This window comes from Myotis lucifugus, unplaced genomic scaffold (assembly GCF_000147115.1).
Source record: "Myotis lucifugus unplaced genomic scaffold, Myoluc2.0 scaffold_70, whole genome shotgun sequence".
NCBI classification, from domain to species: Eukaryota; Metazoa; Chordata; class Mammalia; order Chiroptera; family Vespertilionidae; genus Myotis; species Myotis lucifugus.
In genome coordinates, this window is record NW_005871118.1 from 1,232,566 (window position 1) to 1,253,828 (window position 21,263).

Sequence of the window (21,263 nt, forward strand, 5' to 3'; positions counted from 1 at the left end):
GAGACGAGGCGGGACAATACGCCGCTGCCATGACAACTGGGATCAACACCGAGGTACGAGTTCGGCCTGGTGCCAGCCAGGCAACCCATCTTCAGCCTCCCCCGGGGACGAGGTAGCTTGTTCTGAGGCCCGCCCGCACACAAAAATTACACCGCCCTCTGCGTGACCTTGGGCACATCGCCCTTGGCCTCGAACTCCAAGTCTCTTTCCAGGAAAGTGGAGATGGGTCAAGATTTGGGCCAGATAGTATCCAAAGACCCATCCGCGGGCCACATTGGGTGACCCACATGAGAGTGTCTTATAACTGACGTAATCTGTGGTAGTTGGTCCAAGCTGTGCACAAATAATGAGAAAAAAAATGTGCGCCCTAACCGGTTTGGCTCAGTGGATAGAGCATCGGCCTGCGGACTGAAGGGTCCCAGGTTCGATTCCCGTCAAGGGCATGTAACTTGGTTGCGGGCACATCCCCAGTAGGATGTGTGCAGGAGGCAGCTGATAGATGTTTCTCTCTCATGGATGTTTCTAACTCTCTATCCCTCTCCCTTCCTCTCTGTAAAAAATCAATAAAAAAATATTTTTTTAAAAAAATGTGCAAATGTTTTTGGGTCCAGTTAGTAAATAGTGTTCTCAGTGCTTGAAGGTAGCAGGATGGATGAGGCCTATCAAATTTCAACAAATGTATTTGCCTTTTGTAAGTCTAAAACCCGAAGCAGTATATACCAAAGTGGGAAATGCCTAAATTATAAGTACACATGGTATTTAAAATGAGAAAGAAAAAAAGTTGCTTTCTTTTTGATCCTCTTTCCAGTCTCTATTTTAAGGAACAAGTGTCACTTTGTTGATGGCAGGTCTTCAACATTGCTCCACCATTCCTTAACCTAACAGCAGGACTCAGGCACGAAGCTTGCAGCAAGCAACTCTATCCAACTGAAATTCCATTATATACATTTTTATTTTAATTATATTATACTAGAGGCCCGGTGCTCGAATTCGTGCAACAGTGGAGTCCCTTGGCCTGGCCTGCAGGATTGGGCCAAAACCAGCTCTCCGACATCCCCCAAGGGGTCCTAGATTGTGAGAGGGCACAGGCCAGGCCAAAGGACCCCATGGAAGAACGATTGGGGTAGGGGAAGGATGCGGGAGGTTGGCCAGCTGGGGAGGGACCACAGGAGGGCTCCAGGGCATTTCCGGCCCATCTTGCTCAGTCCTGGTCGGCTGGAACCCAGCAGCAAGCTAACCTACTGGTCAGAGCGTCTGCTCCCTGGTGGTCAGTGCATGTTATAGCGAGCGGTTGAGTGGCCGTAGTATATCATTAGCATATTACGCTTTGATTGGTTGAACGGACGACTGGTCAACCAGACACTTAGCATATTAGGCTTTTATTATATAGGATGGGAGTGTTTTTTTTTAAGGCAAGTGACACTGGTTTTAAATTTAAAGCACACATTTTCCTGGGGGCAGAGAGAGGGGTGAGGGATGGAGGGGAAAAATGGAGACATCTGCAATACTTTCAACAATAAAGATAAATTTAAAAAATAATTAAAAATAGATTTAAAGCACACATTAATAGCTGGTCTTTAACAGTTTAAGTGAAAAGTGAGATAATTTAAAGAAACAGAACAGTTGGAATTCAAACATGGTGGGAGAGACATCATGACAATGGTACTCATTGAGTTTTGCAAAACACTGTCCTGAGGTCTTCCAGGAACCTAGAGGCAGGTGGAGGAGAAGATAGAAGAGAGGACATTAAAGAAAGAATGATAAGACTGTAAGAAGATGTAAAAATGCACCTTGCACATCCACCTTTAGTTTACTCGACTCCCCAACCTCTCCAGGGTGATTTTCTGTGGGTTTAGAGGGCCATCTATGGCTCCACAGGGCTTCCTGGGATGGAGCCAGAGAAGTGGCACTCAGCCAGCGTGCTGAAGCGTGCAGAGCCTGATTTGGAGGTGGCAGGAGTACTCAGGGGTTATTTTGGGAGCCGGAAATTTAATCCTTTGGACTTTTTACCTCCCCACCTTTAGCCAAGTTCTCTGGTAGCCTCCTTTTTCTGAGACAGGTGGCATGAGGTAGGGCAGACTTCACAGCCCACGAGAAGATAGTGTAGCTCTTCTCCTCTGGCCTCAGAAGGAAGCTCGGGAGGCATATACATATTGGGACATTTCTAAATTAGTTTCAAGGCAAAAAAAAAATGTTTTAGAAGACCCGAATTACTTTCTCTTTAAAATAATATGACCCAAGATGTTAAGGAGGCCATACTTGGGACAAAAAAACTTAAAAGAGATGGGGTAAGTTATTTATGATGAATGACAATATTAAAATAGTTCTGGATTAAGGTCAAATAAAGCAACTTGTGAGAAAATTTCCCCTGTTGTTCCCATGGTGATTTTTCTTAGACTCACATCATTAAACCGTGAAAGCTTTAGTGGCACATGTTAGTCAGGGAGTTACCTGGAGCTTCTAAAAGCAGTTTTGGCCTAATGGCAAATGCTTAAAAAAAAAAAGTTAGTGGAGGAAATAGAGTTGAAGCTAAAGAGACCTCAATCATTTCAGATCTGATGGGTAAGAAGTGGGAAAGAAGGGGTCAGTCAGGAGAGGATGAGTAAGCAGGGGAGAATAGAGATGCAGAGCAAGACTAAAGGGGAGAGGATCCCGGACTTGTCTGTATACAGAATCACAAAAGCTTATTGAATGTGTGCCAGGCACTGTTGTAGGCACTTCAGGTGTGTTAATTCATCGAATCCTTACAAGATATGTATGGAGTAGAGATGGTTTTTATCCCCAGTTATAGATGATGCAACCAACACACAGAGGGGCTAAGTAAATTGCCACGGTTCACACAGATAGTGACTGAACTGGGCTGGGTGCCTGAAGTTCTCCCTAGTGTGGGCTGTTGGCTGGGAATGGGGATGATGGGCCACACTTACAGATTCAGTATGAAAGCAGGTAATTAGTTCTCAAAATCATGCTGACAAACTAAATAATGGGTACAAACTAAAAAGTCTGAAATTCAGTGAGAATATATTCAAATCTATTCAATTTTACAAATATTGAGTGCCTAACCTATTCAGGCACTGATCTAGTCACTGTGGCATTGGTGAACAAAACAAACAAAAATCCCTGTTCCTGTAGTTTATATTCTTGTGAGGGCAGAATGAAAATAAAGGACATGGAAAGTAGTGTGTTAAAAGGAGAAAAATCTGAGCAGGTTAAGGGAGATGGAGGTGTGGAATTATAAGCAGGGCGTTTTGTATAGGCCTCATTAAGAAGGTGAATTTGAGCAAACTTCCTAGAAGGAAGTGGACATCTATCAGAAGAGCATCCCAGGCCAGTGCAAAGGCCCTGAGATAGCATATAGTTGGTGTATTTCATGTGCAGTCCATTCATATGTTCTGAAACTTACCTTCAGATAAATGAGATAAACCAAGTAAAGAGAAAATTACATATTAGGATGATAGCTCCTGCTTATACTTCCTTGTTCCAGGCATTGCATTAAGTTCTCTACATATATTTTCTCATGAAATCCTTGTCACAACCCTGTATATTATAATATGTTTACTCCAACATTATGTGTGAAAAAACTGAGACCCAGAGAAATTTGGTGATTGTCCATTCAAATTCAAGTCAGTTCAAATCCAAATTAGTCCTATTCCAATATGTATAGTCTTTCCACCATCCAACTTTGCTGTCCTCGAAAAATTAACCATTTCCTGAGCACCTCTATGTACTAGGTACTTTTAGATATATGAGCTATAACTACACTAGTACTTATGGTTTACTTGGAACATTATTGACCAAGTTGAGAGAACAGAGAAAAGGATGAAACCCAAGCCAACCCTACAACTCTACTAAAAACACTAAGAGTTCCAAATGTCAATGAGTCCTTTTTTCTTTATTCATTAACTCACCAAATATTTCTTAAGGCCCAATTATTTCCCAGGCACGATTGTAGGCATCGAGGATATAAAACTCTCTGGCCTCTTGGAGCTTACATTCTAGTGGCTAGCTCTTTCACCAGCCAATTCTGCGATCACCCTTGTTATAGCACTTTGGAATTTTCCAAATGCTTTTAAAGACATTATCTCAAGTGCCCAAGAAGAAATAAACAGGCTCTTGAGTGCTGGACTTTCAGACTTAATTATAGCTCCATAAGCCATGGGTGTTAGCCCATTATAAACACCTTTACTTCAGTTAATTTCAATGTGTCTGCGTCTGGGGTTTCATTGTCCTAGTCCCTTTGTCTTAAACTATGAACAGAGGTGGTCTGGAAGTGAGACATCATAGTGAATTCACAGGGGGTGCCATGGGGCATTTAAAATTTTTGTGAGAAACAGAAACTTGAGATTTGTTGGACATTGTACAAACTACTAGCTTGACATAGTTCACATATTTTAATATTAGGTTGTGCTAATTTCCTTTAGATGATGTCATCTTTGAAAAGCTAGGTTTTAAAAAGTTTTTATGAGGACCTGGCCTGGAAGTTCAGTTGGTTAGAGCATCGTCTGGATATGCCCAGGTTGTGGGTTCACTTCCCTGACAGGTCATATACTAGAACAAGCATATCAAACTCGTGGCCCGTGGGACACATGCGGCCCACAATGACTATTTTTGTAGCCCAGTCAATATAACGGTATGTAAGAAACATTTTAATAAAAATTTCATAACTTAATTTTTACAATATCCTGTTATACATAATCTATACTAATAAAATGGTAATATGCTAATTAGACCAGATGTCTTCCAGACAACCTTCCGGACATCCTTCCTGACAAAGCCAGTTGGGGCAAAGCCACCTGCCCCACGATCCTGGGTGCCAGCGCCTGTGGCTACAGCCTGGGAGACAGAGAAAAGCCACCCACTCCACAGTCCCAGGTGCCTGTGGCTGGCCAGAGGGGGTGAAGCCCAAGTCCTGGGTGCCTGCAGCCGGCCAGAGGAGGGAATCCTGGATCCTGGGTGCAGGGCCGAGGCAGAGGTGGTTAGGGGCGATAAGGCCAGCAGGGGAGCAGTTAGGGGCGATTAGACAGGCAGGCAGAGGTGGTTAGGGGCGATCAGGCAGGCAGGCAGAGGGGTTAGGGGCAATCCGGAAGGCAAGCAGGCGAGCAGGCAGGAGCCAGCAGTCCTGGATTGAGAGAGGCAGTTGGACATCCCCTGAGGGGTCCCAGATTGGAGAGGGTGCAGGCCAGGCTGAGGGACCCCCTGCCCTGTGCATGAATTTTGTGCACCGGGGCTCTAGTTATTAATAACGAACTACAATGTTCACTAATGACTGATTACTATAATTGTGTTGCATTCATTTCTTTTACGCGCCTTATGTGCAGGTGCACCATTTCTCTCCACTAATACTAGTAGCGAATATTTTAGCAGCTGATTGCCATGTCATTAGTTTTGGGCTGACTTGTGTGCAACAGGAAAAATTTTGCTTTTGGAGAACAAAAAAAATAGGTTTATTTGCATTACGATTATTAATTTGTGCAGCTTTTCAGTGTTTGGTAAGTTAATGTTCAAGAAAAAATATTAATTTTTATTAAAATGTTCTATTATTTTATGTTAACGATTACTCATTTATTTCAGCCCTTTGTATTCAGCATGTCTCTATTGAAATAAACCTATGTTTCTATGAAAATTGAAGCTTTTGTCTTTTTGTGACCCACATAAACGTAAACCTTATTTGGCCCATGTTAGCCTTTGAGTTTGACATGTTTGTACTAGAATCAACTAATGAATGCTTAAATAACAACAAATTGGTGTTTTCTCTTTCCCTCTATAAAATCAATTTTTTAAAAAGTTGATATGATGAAAAGGAAGTACCTGTGTAAATCAATGTGGAACAGGAAACGCTGGTGGCAGAGTTCAGTCTGTTTCCAAAGTCTGAGAAGTTGAGCTGTGCTAGACCAGCACACATCCGTTAGTAAGTGTGATTATTGAAGAATGATATAAATTTTTTTCCTTTTGACTTATGTGTATTATTTTCTATACGGCTACTGAGTACTTAGAACATAAATAATTAAGTTTGTTTGGACCTCCCTACATAATAAACAGAACTATTCGGTGTTTTCTTGTCCCTACGGGGCACAGGGAAAATATTACCAAGGCACTTACAGTTTGGGGACCCTGTCTAACCCCACAACCTTTCTCATTTTCAAATTTATTTTTTAAAATTTAAAGTTGTATTATGAATTCATTTTCTCTAAAAGGCATTATTTTTCTTTTTAAGTCTTTACCTTCTTTCCAGCCAGCTCTTACCAGTCCTCTAACAGAGTTGCATCATTCCCTTATGAATGACGAGGAACGGTGCATAGCAATTAAATGACTTAACTAGTAAGAGCATAGGTCCCAAGGTCTTCATACTCCCCATCCGGGCTGCCTCTAGGCCATATGGCATCTTTGTTCAACTAGGAACAGGTGCCTTTTTCAAGATACTTCATTAATGGGAAAAATTGTTTAATAAGTATATAAATCAGTAAGATGTTTGATATGACGGGGGCCCTCTTAGGTATTGCACACTTGTCCATGGCAGCCCCACTCCCAAGCCTGAGACCTTTTCACTAACAGGAGTGTATGAGTGCCAAACTCCATCCACAAACTCTTGTGCAAAAAATGTAGTTTTATTTTTCTGCAAATAAACTTAATATAAATTAAGTTTACTCCCATTCCATGGGGAGTGATACCCCCTTTCCTCAAGGAGAAAATGTCAAGGTGTAGTTAGTTGGCTGTATTTTGGAAATGCTTTATAGTTTCAAAAGCTATATTTCCCTCACTGGGTGGAGCCAACGATGCTGAGCATCTCACAGTGTGGGGAGCAGGCGGGTACAATGAAGAATCATCGTGTCCTAAATGCCAACAGCACCCTTCTCCCTTGAGAAGCACACTCTCCAGAGCAATTTTCCTCCAGGGAAGTAAAAATCCAAAGCAAATGTGAGTTCACCGAGGGAATTTCCCAATGTTAAATCTCCTTTTTGGTGCCTGCTATAGAGGTGAGATCCAGGAGTCTTGTTCACACCAAACTGAACAAGCAGTGGACTTTTCCAGTTGTGTTAACTTTTACAGCTCATTTTCTCTAAGGATGTCTATATTCATGGCTGCGAGTTTATTCTGCATACATTCTAACTGGGTCATATTTTATTTGGAAAAAGATCAGAAAATGTCGCCTTCAGGGGTGTTGGTAACAAGAGATATGCCTATGTAGAAAGATGCTCTAGGTGGCCTCTTGGGGCAGAAGCTGAGGCCTCAGTCCCTGGGGTGGGGTCCTAAGGTTCAGGTGGCAGAGAGGGAGTTGGTAGGAGAGAAGCCACAGAATCTTCTGTTCTAGTGATGGGAGGCCAGAGAGGATGGAGATGCTAGGAAATCCTGGGAAGGGTATGAGGACCCACAGTGGGGACAGGGCTGAGCCAAAGATTCTATTGTTGTTGATAACATGGGCAAAAGTTTTGGCCTTTTCTACATTTCTTAAATGTAAATCTTTGAGGCTTGGCTACTTCGGAGCATATCATAATCTTTTTAAAATAAAGACATCGAAAAGTGTTCACTTCCATTTAGCGCTAGTTTCCATTTCAAAAGTGTCTACCAAGATTTTTACAAACGTCATCCCAACTAATCCTCTCAATAACCCCATGAGGGAGGCATCATCTCCATCTTGCAGGTGAGAGCACAGAGATGGAGCAATTTGGTCACCAGGTTCCTCTAGTTGGCAACTGGTAGAACAGGGATTCGGATCCAGGTATGACCATGTCAAAGCCATTTTTGTCTCACTACACCCAGAGTAAGCTGCTATAATGAAGAAGGATTTGATGGTGCAAAATTACATAGACCTGAAATTGTCAGGCTGTCCAAATTTTGACATAGATTTTTGGGTTTAATTACATAAGGTTTTTGAATCTTCCTGATAAACGAACAACAAAATGTTCTTTAATTAATAAAATCAAGGCTCTTACTCCAAAGACAAAGAATTTGAATGACAATGTAAAATACAAATATGTTACACTAACTTTTCATTAAGCAACAAAACTCAAACTTTCCACAGAGCCCATAATGGAGCCATGTGTGGTTGATGAAAATCCACAGCTAAAACCTGGTTAATTTTTAAAATTCATTTTTAAACTGGGGTATGACTTATAAATGGGTAAGTCCACTAACCTTAAGTGTACAGCTCAATACATTTTTACAGACGAATAAACTTAGGCCAGCGCCACCCAGTTGAAGTTATTAAGCATTTCCAAGATCCCCCGGAAAATCCCCTCGTGCTCCCTCTCAGTCGATCTCTTTCAAAGGTGACTAGTATTCTGGGACTTGCCTGCAAAATTAATTCATGTTGTTGTATTTAGCGGTAGTTTACTCTTTTTTGTTTCTGTGTAGTACTTTATTGTATGAGTTTACCACAAGTAATTTGCCCATCTACTATTGATAGATTTTTGGATGATTTCTTTTTTTGCTTTTAAGACCAAAGCTCTATGACCATTCTTGTGCATGTCTTGATTAGTTTTTAAAGTCAATCTAACATTCAGCTATTTTAAAATCTTTATTGTCAGTGAGATTCGAAAACCTTTTTTTCTGCAGACAATTTCAGAAGGAGGATTTTCTTATTGAGTCAACACTTTGATGTTTGTGACTGTCTCTATTTCTTTTGTATATGGAATAGAAGAAATACTTTGTTGCTTCTTTAAGAAAATGAGTAATTTTAGAACCATAGAGCCTAAAACAAGTTGAATAGTAGAAAGCATTCTTTAAGAAATACTGTTGAGGTCATCTACCTCAGGAACTGTTTGATGTGACTGTCTAAAGCATTATTTTAAGAGTTATTTTTAAGTCTCTGATAAGATTTGGAAAGAATTCAAACTGTGGGTGGATGTCCCACTGAGAAGGCAATCATTTGAGAAGTCTGTCTAGGGAACGAGAAAATTATTTTGGAAAACACCAAGAACTTTGAATGCCTTCATCCCTTTGTCATTATGCTTAGATGCTTTTACTATTTGAAATGGTAGGGGGAAAATCTGCTTCCATTTTAGAAGAGTTGTTCTTAATTTCAAGGGCATGCAAGTTTTAATACAATCTGGGGCTTATATTTTAAGGTGACAAAATAAAGGGGCAACAGGGAAAAAATAATGAGTGGCTCCAAGCTTTACCTGCTTTCCTTCTAATTCATTTCTCCTTTGGATCTGGAAACCCCCTGGGGACACAGCCTCGAACCAGGCTCATACTGCTGAACGGCGCTGGCAGCCTGTTGGGGGAAACTGAGGCAGTCAGGCCTGAGGTTGCTGGTTGGCAGGAAAATGCTGTGGCCTGCTGTGAGTTCTTAATAATAAAAGCTAAAGAGTGCTATGTGCTAGGCACACTGATTCAAACAGTTCCATTACTATGACACAGAGGTAAACCCAGGCTTTAAAGAGTTAAATAATTTGTCTAAGGACATACTGTTAGGAAGTAGAAGAGTTGGGATTGGAAACCAGGCTGTCTGGCTATAGAATCTGGGCTCTTAATTAATACCCCAGTATCACCCTGCTGCCCCACTGAGCACAGACTAAATGTCTCCTCTCCCTCCCATTGAGGGTGAGGTTTTACTTAGAGCTGGAGTAAAAAACATAAACACCAGTGAGAGGCACACAAGAAATAAAGGTGAAAGAAATGGGATAGGTAAGATGATAAGAATTAATAATCATCAGAATAAAAACAAACATGTATTGAGTTTCCGTGTGACAGGCACTGCTCCAAGTGCTTTGTGTTTTAATTACCTTAATCCCCCCAAACAATCTAAGGAGATAGACAGTATAATTATGTCCATTTGACAAGAGAGGAAGTTAAGTTCAGAGAAGAGACCTTGCTCAAGGTCAAACCTCCTGGAGTCAGACCGAGAGCCTGCTCTGACCCCTGTGCTGTCTGTACAGCCAGGGGCACCTGGAGGGGTGGGGACCAAGAGGCACTGGAGGGGGCTTGACCTCAGCTGTTCAGCTCCAGGTGGTTGTCCTGCAGAAATTCATGCCCGCTGGTAATATGGAATTTCACATGGCAACTCCCAATATTTTAGTTAGCAATTACTTAAAAACAAAATACCGGAGCAGGCCAAACAAAACCAGCTCCTGGGCTGAATCTGGCCCACGGGCTTTGAGCCTGTGATCCAGTTACTGAGAGTGTGTTTTCATGGCCTGGAAGGACACCTGAACCCAGTAACAGCCACGATGGGCTTCTGAGTGTAATTCAAAACCGTGTTGATGGAGAACCCTGTGTTGTGAGAGTTGGGAGGTGCGCCGACTCCTAGCAGAAGCTTTTGTGAGTGGACACCAGGCACTACCTCATCGCTGGCTGTCCATATCTTAAAATATCAGGTCCATTAGGCAGTAGTTTCACTTTTGCAGGATATTTAGATGACAAACTATTGTTTTCATCTGATCGGCAGAAGTGTAGCACAAGTTTATCCGGTTCTGCGTATTACATTACCTTTCTAATTCTGTTCTGTCTTAAAGTGGATCTGAAATAATCTTGCTTGTGCTCTAAAATGCTTGCACCCCCATTTTGTATTTGTTGAACACTGTCCTCCCTGTATAGCTTTGGAAATATTAGCCTCTAATGTATGCAATAAAGCCTGTTCATCCATATACAAACAATGTTAAACTCAATGTAACTGGATGCTTCCCAGATTGTTTATTCCCTCTTACTATTAGACACGTTTACTTGCTATGCATTTTGTCACCAGCCAGCATGTACAGGAGAGCCATAGGTTTTAAACAAAAAGTTACTAGGCAACGTTTTTAGAATTTCATTTCTTTTCCTTCACTGTTTCCCCTTCAAACCTTTATATTTATCCTGGGTAGGTTCTTAGGAAAATTAAGTGTCATATTAGTTTCTTAAGGCTGTCATAACAGCACCACAAACTGGGTGGCTTTAACAGCAGAAACTTATTCTCTCACATTTCTGGAGGTTAGAAGTCAAGCTGTGGGCAGGGCCATGCTTCCGCTGAAGGCTCTAGGGAAGAATTCGTCCTTGCCTCTTCCTAGCCGACAAGCTTCGGTGTTCATTGGCTTGTCCCTCTATCTCTCCAGTCTCTGCCTCTGTTATCAGTCATCAAGTGGCTTTCTCCCCTGTATGTCTGAATCCAAATCTCCCTCTCTTATAAAGACACTAGACCAGCCGTGGGCAAACTATGGCCCGCGGGCCGGATTCGGCCGTTTGAAATGAATAAAACTAAAAAAAAAAAGACCGTACCCTTTTATGTAATGATGTTTACTTTGAATTTATATTAGTTCACACAAACACTCCATCCATGCTTTTGTTCCGGCCCTCCGGTCCAGTTTAAGAACCCATTGTGGCCCTCGAGTCAAAAAGTTTGCCCACCCTTGCACTAGACCCTGGATTTGGGGCCACTCTAATCCAGTATGATCTCATCTTAACTAGATTACATCTGTAAGGTCCTTTCAAATATGGTCACATTCCCAAGTTCCTGGGAGGCATGGGACTACACTATTCAATGCAGTGCATACATCTTTTAGTAACTTACTAAAGGCCCAGTGCACAAATTTGTGCACGGGTGGGGTCCCTCGGCCTGGCTGGCAATCAAGGCCTATCGGGAAGCCAGCCGACTGGGGAGAAGTGCCATGGGGGGGGGGGGCAGGGGCCGTGGGAAGTTGGCTTTGGGAGCGCACTGACACCAGGGGGCAGCTCCTGCATTGAGCATCTGTCCCCTGGTGGTCAGTGCATGTCATAGCAACTGGTCGACCAGTCGTTCCTATCGTTCGTTCGTAATGGTTGCTTAAGCTTTTATATATATAGATACACAAATAATAATAGGGACACTATTAAAAGCTGTTTCTATACGCTACATGTAACAGACCTGGTAAATAATTGTTTACAGTCTTTGTTTGACAAACCATGCATATAAGTTTAAGTGAAATCAGCAAAAAGGAAATAGGTGTATGATTTTGGGATTAGTCTTAAAATAATTTTTGTTTTTTATTATTTTACATTTAGTACTGTTTGAGAGACTTCAATAAAAATTTAAATTTTTCTTCAATTAAAAAATGTAAATAAAATGTGGATTGTGTCCTAAAAAAAAAAAAAAAAAAAGAACAGGGACAGAACAAAACCTTCTAAATGAATCATCATATAAGTCAGCAATCAGATGTCAAGATAGAAACTGTGTTAACTTTACAGAATTTCATTACTTTACAGTATGCACTTTGGATATTAACCTCATTCCTTGTAACTTTTTCCTACCTTTTCCACTCTCATTCTCTCCTTTGCCCTATTTTCTTCACTGACTTGTTGAAATTTCCTTTATTTGATCATATTCTATGAATATGTGTTTATAAAACACTTGATACGTTTCTGGAACAAAGATTGGTAGAAATAAGTAAACCAATAAAATATCACTGTTAATTTGACGGTAGTGTTGAGATGTTGGCCTCCATTTGAGACCAAACTCATTATGAGATGTTTCCTAACATGATAAAATGCCAGCGTGGATCTCAGAGTGATGTCTCTAATTGCCTGGACCTTTTTACATGAGGTATCTGCATGAGTTATGCCTCTTTTGTGAAGATAAAAAGGCCGCAGCAAGAATCGCACAGTGCTGCGAGGGCTGTCAGACCGGAGGGCATCTCACACGAGATTAATGATGTCTGCCTTAATATAAGAAAAGATTTAGCGTGGCCAAGATTACGGATTCCACAGAAACCTGCCAGCACTCATTTATTTGGAATAAATATTATTTTTAATTAAAGTCCTAAGGTGGGTTATTCCTGAGCTAATGAGATCTACAGTGATTTCCTTTAGGAATTAATTTTCTTTCTTAATTCTGTCATTTTGACGATTACAGCTCATTCAATCTCACTCAGGGCAGTCAGCTCTATAGGACATGCCGATTTCGAGCTAAAGGCGCTAAATAGCCCTGTATTTGTTTTTACACCGTGCTCTCATTTTTCTAATTATATCTATCATTTAACCCAAACACTTTTATAGATTTGTCTGTCCAACTTATCTGCATTTGGTGAGTTGGTTTTATAAAATAAGATCACTGACAAGAGTGTAATTTTAATTCTAAGTGAAATGACAGGAAATGTAAAATCCAGAAATTATAGCTTTACTGTTTTTAAGTTTTAAACTGATTCTGGTTCTTTGCTAGGCACTATGCTGAGTGTTTTATGCACATCAACTCTAATCCACAAAGGACCTCTGCAAGAGGATTCCTGTTCCTGTTTACTAGGTCATGGAACAGAGGTCAGGAGGTCAACTCTATAGCTCATATTAACAGCATAATGTCATGCAGCCTCTCTACCAGCTGTGGCAATCACCCAGTTTTCAGCAGAACTCCAATAAACATCAGTTTATCAGTATGTGGTTTAAACAGGTTTCCAGTGACTCAATAGGGTTGGTGTTCTGGTCACTATTGCTGTGCAATAAAGCACCCAAAACTTTGGGGTATAAAAGAAACACTTGAGCCCTAGTCAGTTTGCCTCAGTGGATAGAGCATCAGTCCATGGACTGAAGGGACCTGGGTTCGATTCCAGTAAAGGGCACGTACTTTGGTTCTAGGCTCAAACCCCGGCCCTGGTCCGGGCACGTGCCAGAGGCAACAAATTGATGTGTCTCTCTCACTTTGATGTTTCTCTCTCTGTCTCTCTCCCTCCCTTGTACTCTCTCTAAAAATCGGTGGAAAAATATCCTGGGGGTAAGGATTAATGATAATAATAAAAAGAACCATTTGATTATGCTCATAGGTTCACAGGGAAATGAAGATAGTGTATCTCTAAGGGCCTTAGCTTGGGAGACTCTGGCTGGAGGAGTCTTCACTCACAGGCTGGTTGTTAACTGGAACCTCAGTTGGGACTGTCAGCCAGAACACCAATGTGCAGACTCTCCACAGTGCCTTGGTTTTCTTACAATTGGGCAGCCGCTGAGTTGTCATCTTACATGGCAGCTTAGGGCTCCAGGGGTGGCTATCTCTGAACTAGCCTTGGAAGTTATGATGTGCCACTGGTGAATTCTGTTGGTTACAAGCAAGTCACTAAGAATATTCCAGATTCAAGGAAGGGGACATAGACCCCACTTCTCAATGAGAGAAGTATCAAAGAATTTGCAGACATGTTTTAAAGCCATCCCAATGGGTAACTTCATATCACTACTTGTGGCTTATATGTTGGAGTTGGGGTTCTTATTTATGTCCCTTGTTGGACCCTGCCCCTTCCTGCCAGCTCACTTGCTTTCCAGAAATATAAGCATGCTCCAGGCAAATGTGCCTCTATAACTAGTGGGGGAGATTGCTCTTAATTTCTAGCTGATCTGTTACCTTGACAAATTGGCCTTTTCAACCTTTTCTTTCAGAGCCAGAGAGAGCCAGAATCTGCCTGTCACTCACCTGAGATGCTTTCTCTTGGCTTTTCAGGAGCAAGAGCAGGCTGAAAAAATGCAAATGCATCGCTTCACTGACGTGAGATCATGCACTTGGTTAAATCAATCTTTAGTAAATGAAAATACTTGCTGACAGGAAGACCCTTCTGGTGGAGACAGAAATCATTGATCAAAGGCTGGTTGACAAATGTAGAATTAGAATGGAATTGAGCATTTTCCATGTGCTTACAATATAAGATCAATGAACGGTGGTTTTTAAAAAACCTCTAACGGATGAAACATTGAATAAAGACATGGAAACTACTTAAATGAAAGAGAAGATGAGGCACTAGAGTTAAATTGATGACTTGTTGCCTCTTTTCCCCTGAACCCTTACCCCAAGGCATCATACCTTTATGACTTAAAGACAAGCTGAAACATTCATGCCAGATCTAAGTTATATATAGTAGTATTTAGGGTCAGAGAACCACTCTTAATTGTTAAGTATGGGCCTGGAACAGAGAGCTAAGCAGCAATGGTGATTAGGATTCTGAGGGTCTAAATGACACTTACTCCACCTGAAATGTGTGCACACACAGCTATTGTTCCTGCTTAATATACCCTCATGCGAAGGTGCTTGTCTAGTAGCCGCTGGGAGCCGAGAGAGGGAATATGCCACCCAGCACCATAGCTTTCAGAATTAATGAACATTTGAATGGGTAGATATGCTATATAGCTAGGTTTCTTCAGGATTTTGATTTATTTTTTAAAGGAAATATTATCTTATGATTCATAATTATCAGGATGTTTTCTGTTACAATGAGCTGAAATACATTTTCCAATCTCTCTTGCAGCAGGGGTGGGGGGGGGATAGACATTTGACTAAGTTCTAGTTAATGAGGTATAGACTTCCAAGTACCCTTTAGTTTTAATATGAGTCTTCTTTTTTAAAAAACACACACATATTTTTATTGATTTCAGGGAGGAAGGGAGAGGGAGAGCGATAGAAACATCAATGAGAGAGAATCATTGAATCATTGATTGGCTGCCTTCTGCATGCCCCACACTGGGGATTGAGCCAGAAACTGGGACATGTGCCCTGAACAGAAATCGAACCATGACCTCCTGGTTCATAGGTCAATGTTCAACTACCGAACTACGCAGGCTGAGCAGAGTCTTCTTAAAAGGGAGTACACCCTTCATGCTGCCTGGAAGGCAGGCATGTGGAAGGTGAGCGTGAGGGCTTCAGCCTCAGCAACCGCACTGCCCCAAGGGGTGGAAGCCACCTACTGAGAATGGCGGAACAGGAGCCTGGGTTCCGGATGTATGAACCCACCAGACCTGTCATTAAAGGACTTTTTCTTGAGAGAGAAATAAACATTTTTCTTATTTAAGCCACTGATCATTGCTGCTGCTTTTGTCACTGTTTAGGAAAAACTAATTGGTGTACTTAATTAATCCCAATTGATACACTGCCCTGGAAGATAATTTTATCAGTGGCTGTCCTAGCAGTAAACAGATTACATACTCAAAAGGTTAATGAAGGCATTACATACAGGGCTGTGAGCAGGGCCAGGGGAACCAATCAGGGCTAGTAGCTACAGGAAACTGCCTCCAGACCTGAGGGGCAGAAGGAGGAGCTGCTGCTGCTACTACAACATGGTGAGAGCTGTGTTCCTGGGAGAGGGGCTGGCCTACCAGAGTTGTGGCCTTGGGAAAGCAGCCACAAGGGACATGTGGCCCCGCAGGGGTACAGATAACCATTTTCTCTCCTTCTTCCTTTGCTTTCCCACCAGCGCCTCCTATCAGCTGAACCTAACCAGAAGCAGAGGGCAAGGAAAACTGGGTGATGCCAACTTATAGGTCAGACTCCTGGAACACTGCAGAGAGAGAGAAAAAAAAAGAGTGAAGAATGATTCTGAAGGGATGATGGAGAGAACTAGCTACATACAATATGCTCTAATCATAAAACAACTTTTTAGTTTTTAAGTAATTTGAAGAGATTGGTACAATTTTTTTAAATTAAGGTATTACAAATGTGTCCCTATCCCCCCATTGCTCCCCCTCCCCCGTTTATGCCCTCACCCCACCCTGGTGTCTGTGTCCATTGGTTATGCTTATATGCATGCATACAAGTCCTTTGGTTGATATCTCCCTCTTTTCCCCACCCTCCCCTACCTTCCCTCTGAGGTTTGAGCATCTGATCGATGCTTTTCTGTCTCTGGATCTGTTGCATGAAACCACCTATTTGAAAGTTTACTTATGGTTGCTGCTATTGACTAGTTTATGTGCGAAAGGTACATATCCTGTAGCCTAGCACTTCCACTTTTAGGAATCTACTCAGCCATGAAAAAGAATAAAGCACCATTTGGAAAATTATCCAAGGCATATATTTAGGGAAAGAGTTAACGGCAGACCAATGTGTTCTCATGGTCTGAACAGAGAGCCATGTGTCACTATCTACAGAGATGTGGTTGTTTAAACAGGGAAAGGCTGGGAAGGACAGTGTCACCAGGCAAGAAGGACAAAGCAACCACAGAACAGGAGGGGCAGGCATTTCTTCATGTTTACAAACTGGTTGCATATGAGAAATGTAACTTTCCTTCTGTGCTTTTAGTATTTCCCAATGAAAACATTAAACCCAAATCACAAAAACATGGAAACCACCATGTAAAAAGCTGACTTCTTGATGTAACTTTTATTTTGTGTATTCTTTTACCAGGTTGCATGTATTTATTCGAGGTTAGCAAATGAGCAGATTTAATAAGTTATACATGACCATTTGCTGTCATGTTTAAATTATATAATTTTGAGAAAATATATAAATGAATATTGAAAACAGGTTGAAGTAATGAGCAGAAAGAGCATTAGTTTAGTAAAGTGGTGGTCATTTATATTTAATTTAAAAATTGCATATCTGAGCTGGAATCCAACATTAAACCCCCCTCACTGATATTTAAATTATATTGCCTTTTTTCACTCTAAAAGTAAGAATACATTTAAAATCCATGCTGCCTTTGTTAGTAAAAGAACAGATTTTTGTCATAGGTTGTAGGAATTATAACACAGGTTTTTCAAAAAATAAGAGAAAAAGCACAATATTTATATTTTTTAAAGCACAATATTTTTATAACTCTTTCCAAGTGTTCCACGGTCTCTGTAAATGCCTTTTAAAAGGATTTAGAAATTAATGAACAATGTCTCTTGGGAATTATAATGCACAGTTATTATAGCAAGATAAAAATCCTTAGAAAGTGGAAGGCTGAGTTAAGGACCTCAAATAGAAATCAAGTCTCTGGTATTTTCTAGGCTGTGGTGAATGCTAACCTATTTACCAATCACTAGTCATCTTCTCTTATTAATTATAAAGAAGGTGAGTTAAAAGTCTCTGAGCACCTTTGCTGAAAACAGCCCACATGATCTTTGAAATGCAAGTATGGTTGTTGGAGAACAACTGTTAATATTAAAATGGTTTTCTCATTGTAGGTTCAAGTGTTTTTGATCCAACAACTATTAAGTAACATGTGACTTTGGATGCCAATTATGCTGTATGGTAGGATATAAAATTTTTTAAAAATGAAATATTTCAACATGGAGAAAATTATATTTATGAGAGATTATAATTTTGGATGGTGTTCTATTTTTACTTCATACACAGCTATTTGAAAAAAGCATTTTTTCAAACTATTAATAAATAAATTCTCATGAGTTATCTTCTCCAGGTCAATTAGACTTACTATAGTAGAAAGAGGAAAGAGAGAAGCCACATTGAGGCTAAATTATCCAGTTACAGAATTGCTTTAAAAAACCTACTCAATCTTTAATATAGTCATTCAATCTATTGTGCTGGTATTTTGAAAACATTTATCTCTCAAATATTTATGTTTTAAATCCTATTTTATGTTTATGACATAATTTTCGAGGAACATGCACAGGTAGATAGACTGTAGTTATGAATTTTGAAGACACGGGGTCTTTTAGCTGTTCAAAGATTACAGAGGGAGCCTGCAGTATACTAGGTTTTTTACTCTGTGGGATTTAAACCTGAGGACCATGTTGCAAGATACAAATATGAGAGGGTCAATTCAGTTCATCATTCTGAGAACTGCAGCAGGATCATTTTGCCATTCCTTTCTGAGACCTAAAAATAAAATGGGACACTGTTGAGTTTAAAGTGTTGTCTTATAGTATTGGTAGCCTTTATTCCTTGAAAACTGACCTGTAGCTTACACGGAGAGCAACCATAGGAGACAGTAGGGGGACCCTGAATGACCACATCCACATCATTTGAAGTTTTATTTATACAATAAAAAAATTAAACCAGAAAGAAAGTTTGGGCAAGGGTAGGACAAGTAAGATTCTTGCTTACAGTCTAGCCTCCCATTAGTCCCTATGTACTCTGTACTCCTCCAAAGGCCTCTGTCAGCTCAGAGACATTTGGAGATATAATCAGAGAAACCAAACTAATCTACACTAGTAAAAGACAAACATGCAAATTGACCATACCTTTGCTACACCTTAAGCCATGCCCACCAGCCAATCAGAGCGCCTATATGCAAATTAACCCAACCAAAATGGCGGCCGGCAGCCACGGAGCTGGAGCAAGCAGGAGGCTTGGTTGCCCCAATGATGGAGGAAGCCAAGCTTCCCGCCTGCTGCGGCCGGCTCTGAGCTCCACTCAAAGCAACAAAGTTTCAATTATAGAAGGTAAATAAACACCAGATACCTGTTTTCAGCTGGCCGTGGCCATGGAGCTGGAGCGAGCAGGAGCCTTGGGTTGCCCCTGGCGATGGAGGAAGCCAAGCTTTCCTCCTGCCCTACCTGGCCGGCTCTGAGTTCCTCTCAAGGCTACCAAGTTTCAATTATAGAAGGTAAATAAATCCCAGAATAAAAAATAAAGAAAAGAGAAAAAAAGGAGAGGCTGGGAGCTTCCGTCGCCGGGGGTGGAGGGTGGGGGGTGGGGGCGGAGCGGCTTGGCCAGCCTGAAAACGGCCCTCAGCCCCTCACCCAGACTGGCCAGGCACCCCAGTGGGGACCCCCACCCTGAAGGGGGTGTGACCAGCTGCAAACAGCCATCAGCCCCTCACCCAGGCTGGCCAGGCACCCCAGCGGGACCCCCACCCTGATCTGGGACACCCTTCAGGGCAAACCAGCCCGCTGCCACCCATGCACCAGGCCTCTATCCTATATAATAAAAGGGTAATATGCAAATTGACCCTAACAGCACGACTGGGAATGACTGGTCACTATGACACACACTGACCACCAGGGGGTAGACGCTCAATGCAGGAGCTGCCCCCTGGTGGTCAGTGCGCTCCTACAGGGGGAACTCTGCTCAGCCACAAGCCAGGCTGATGGCTGCCAGTACAGTGGTGGTGGTGGGAGCCTCTCCTGCCTCCTCAGCAGCGCTAAGGATGTCCGACTGCAGCTTAGGCCTGCTCCCTGCTGGCAAGTGGACATCCCCGAGGGCTGCCGGGCTGCCAGAGGTATGTCTGACTGCCAGCTTGGGCCCGATCCCCCAGGGAGCGGGCCTAAGCCAGCAGGTGGACATCCTCTGAGGGGTCCCAGACTGCAAGAGGGCATAGGCTGGGCTGAGGGACCCCCCCCCCCAAGTGTACAAATTTTTGTGCACTGGGCCTCTAGTCCTATATGATAAAAGCCTAATATGCTAAGTGTCCAGTCAACTGGTCGTCTGTTCAACCAATCAAAGCATCATATGCTAATGATATGCTAAGGCCACTCAACCACTTACTATGACATGCACTGACCACCAGGGGGCAGACACTCTGACCGGTAGGTTAGCTTACTGCTGCTGGGGTCTGGCGGACTGGGACTGAGCGACATGGGCCGGACATGCCCTGGAGCCCTCCTGTGGTTCCTCTCTTGTTGGCCAACCTCCCGTGTCTCTCACACAGCCCCGATCCTGCACCAATGGGATCCCTCGGCCTGGCCTGTGCCCTCTGGCAATGCAGACCCCTCAGGGGATGTTGGAGAGCTGGTTTTGGCCCGATCCCGCAGGCCAGGCCGAGGGACCCCCCTGGTGCATGAATTTGTGCACCAGGCCTCTAGTTGGGTTATAAACCTCATCTATTTATTTATCTTATATACATGTATACATATTTACATATATTTATTGTGGTAAAATACACATATAAGTTACCATCTTAACCATTTTTAAGTGTATAGTTCAGGGTTTTAAATACATTTACATTGTTGTGCAACCATCACCACCATCCATTCCCTTAACTGTTTTCATCTTGTAAAAGTGAAACTTTATACTCATTAAACAATAATTCACCTTTTTCTCCATTATACTTTCACCATTATACTTTCTTTGTTTATGATTTTGACTACTTACTCTAAGAACCTTATATAAGTAGAATCATAAAGTATCTGTCTTTTTGTAATTGGATTATTTCACTTGGCATAATGTAATTATTTTAGGTATATACCCAAACACCTATTTATTTTTGCACTGGCTCCAAATAGCTTGAGTAATTTAAATAACCAGACTGTTAATTAGACTGCCCATTTGACATGAACAAATCCACTCTTCTTTCATAAAAAAACCCCCCATTTATTGAAAGCTTTCTTTGGTGTCAGGCATGAACTAGATTCTGGGGATATAATAATAGCAAAAATAACTTAGAAATATATTATAACAGAACACTTTCTTTGATTTAGGAAAAAAACCCACCAAATAGAGCTGAATATATTGATCAATGTCCGTCCCTGTGATAAAAGATGAAGATGATTTGAGAATTCAGTGTTCTTTCTTACCTCCACTTTTATTCCTGTCCTGCTGTCAGGACTCAGATCAAGATGATTTGTTTTTCCGTTATTCCATAAGGAAGTTCCAAAGGATGGCATTCAAACATTTTCTAAGTAATTCAAGCACGGCATCGAGTAATGGCCAAGGGCTGATTTAAAATCTCTTCTGTAATAATACT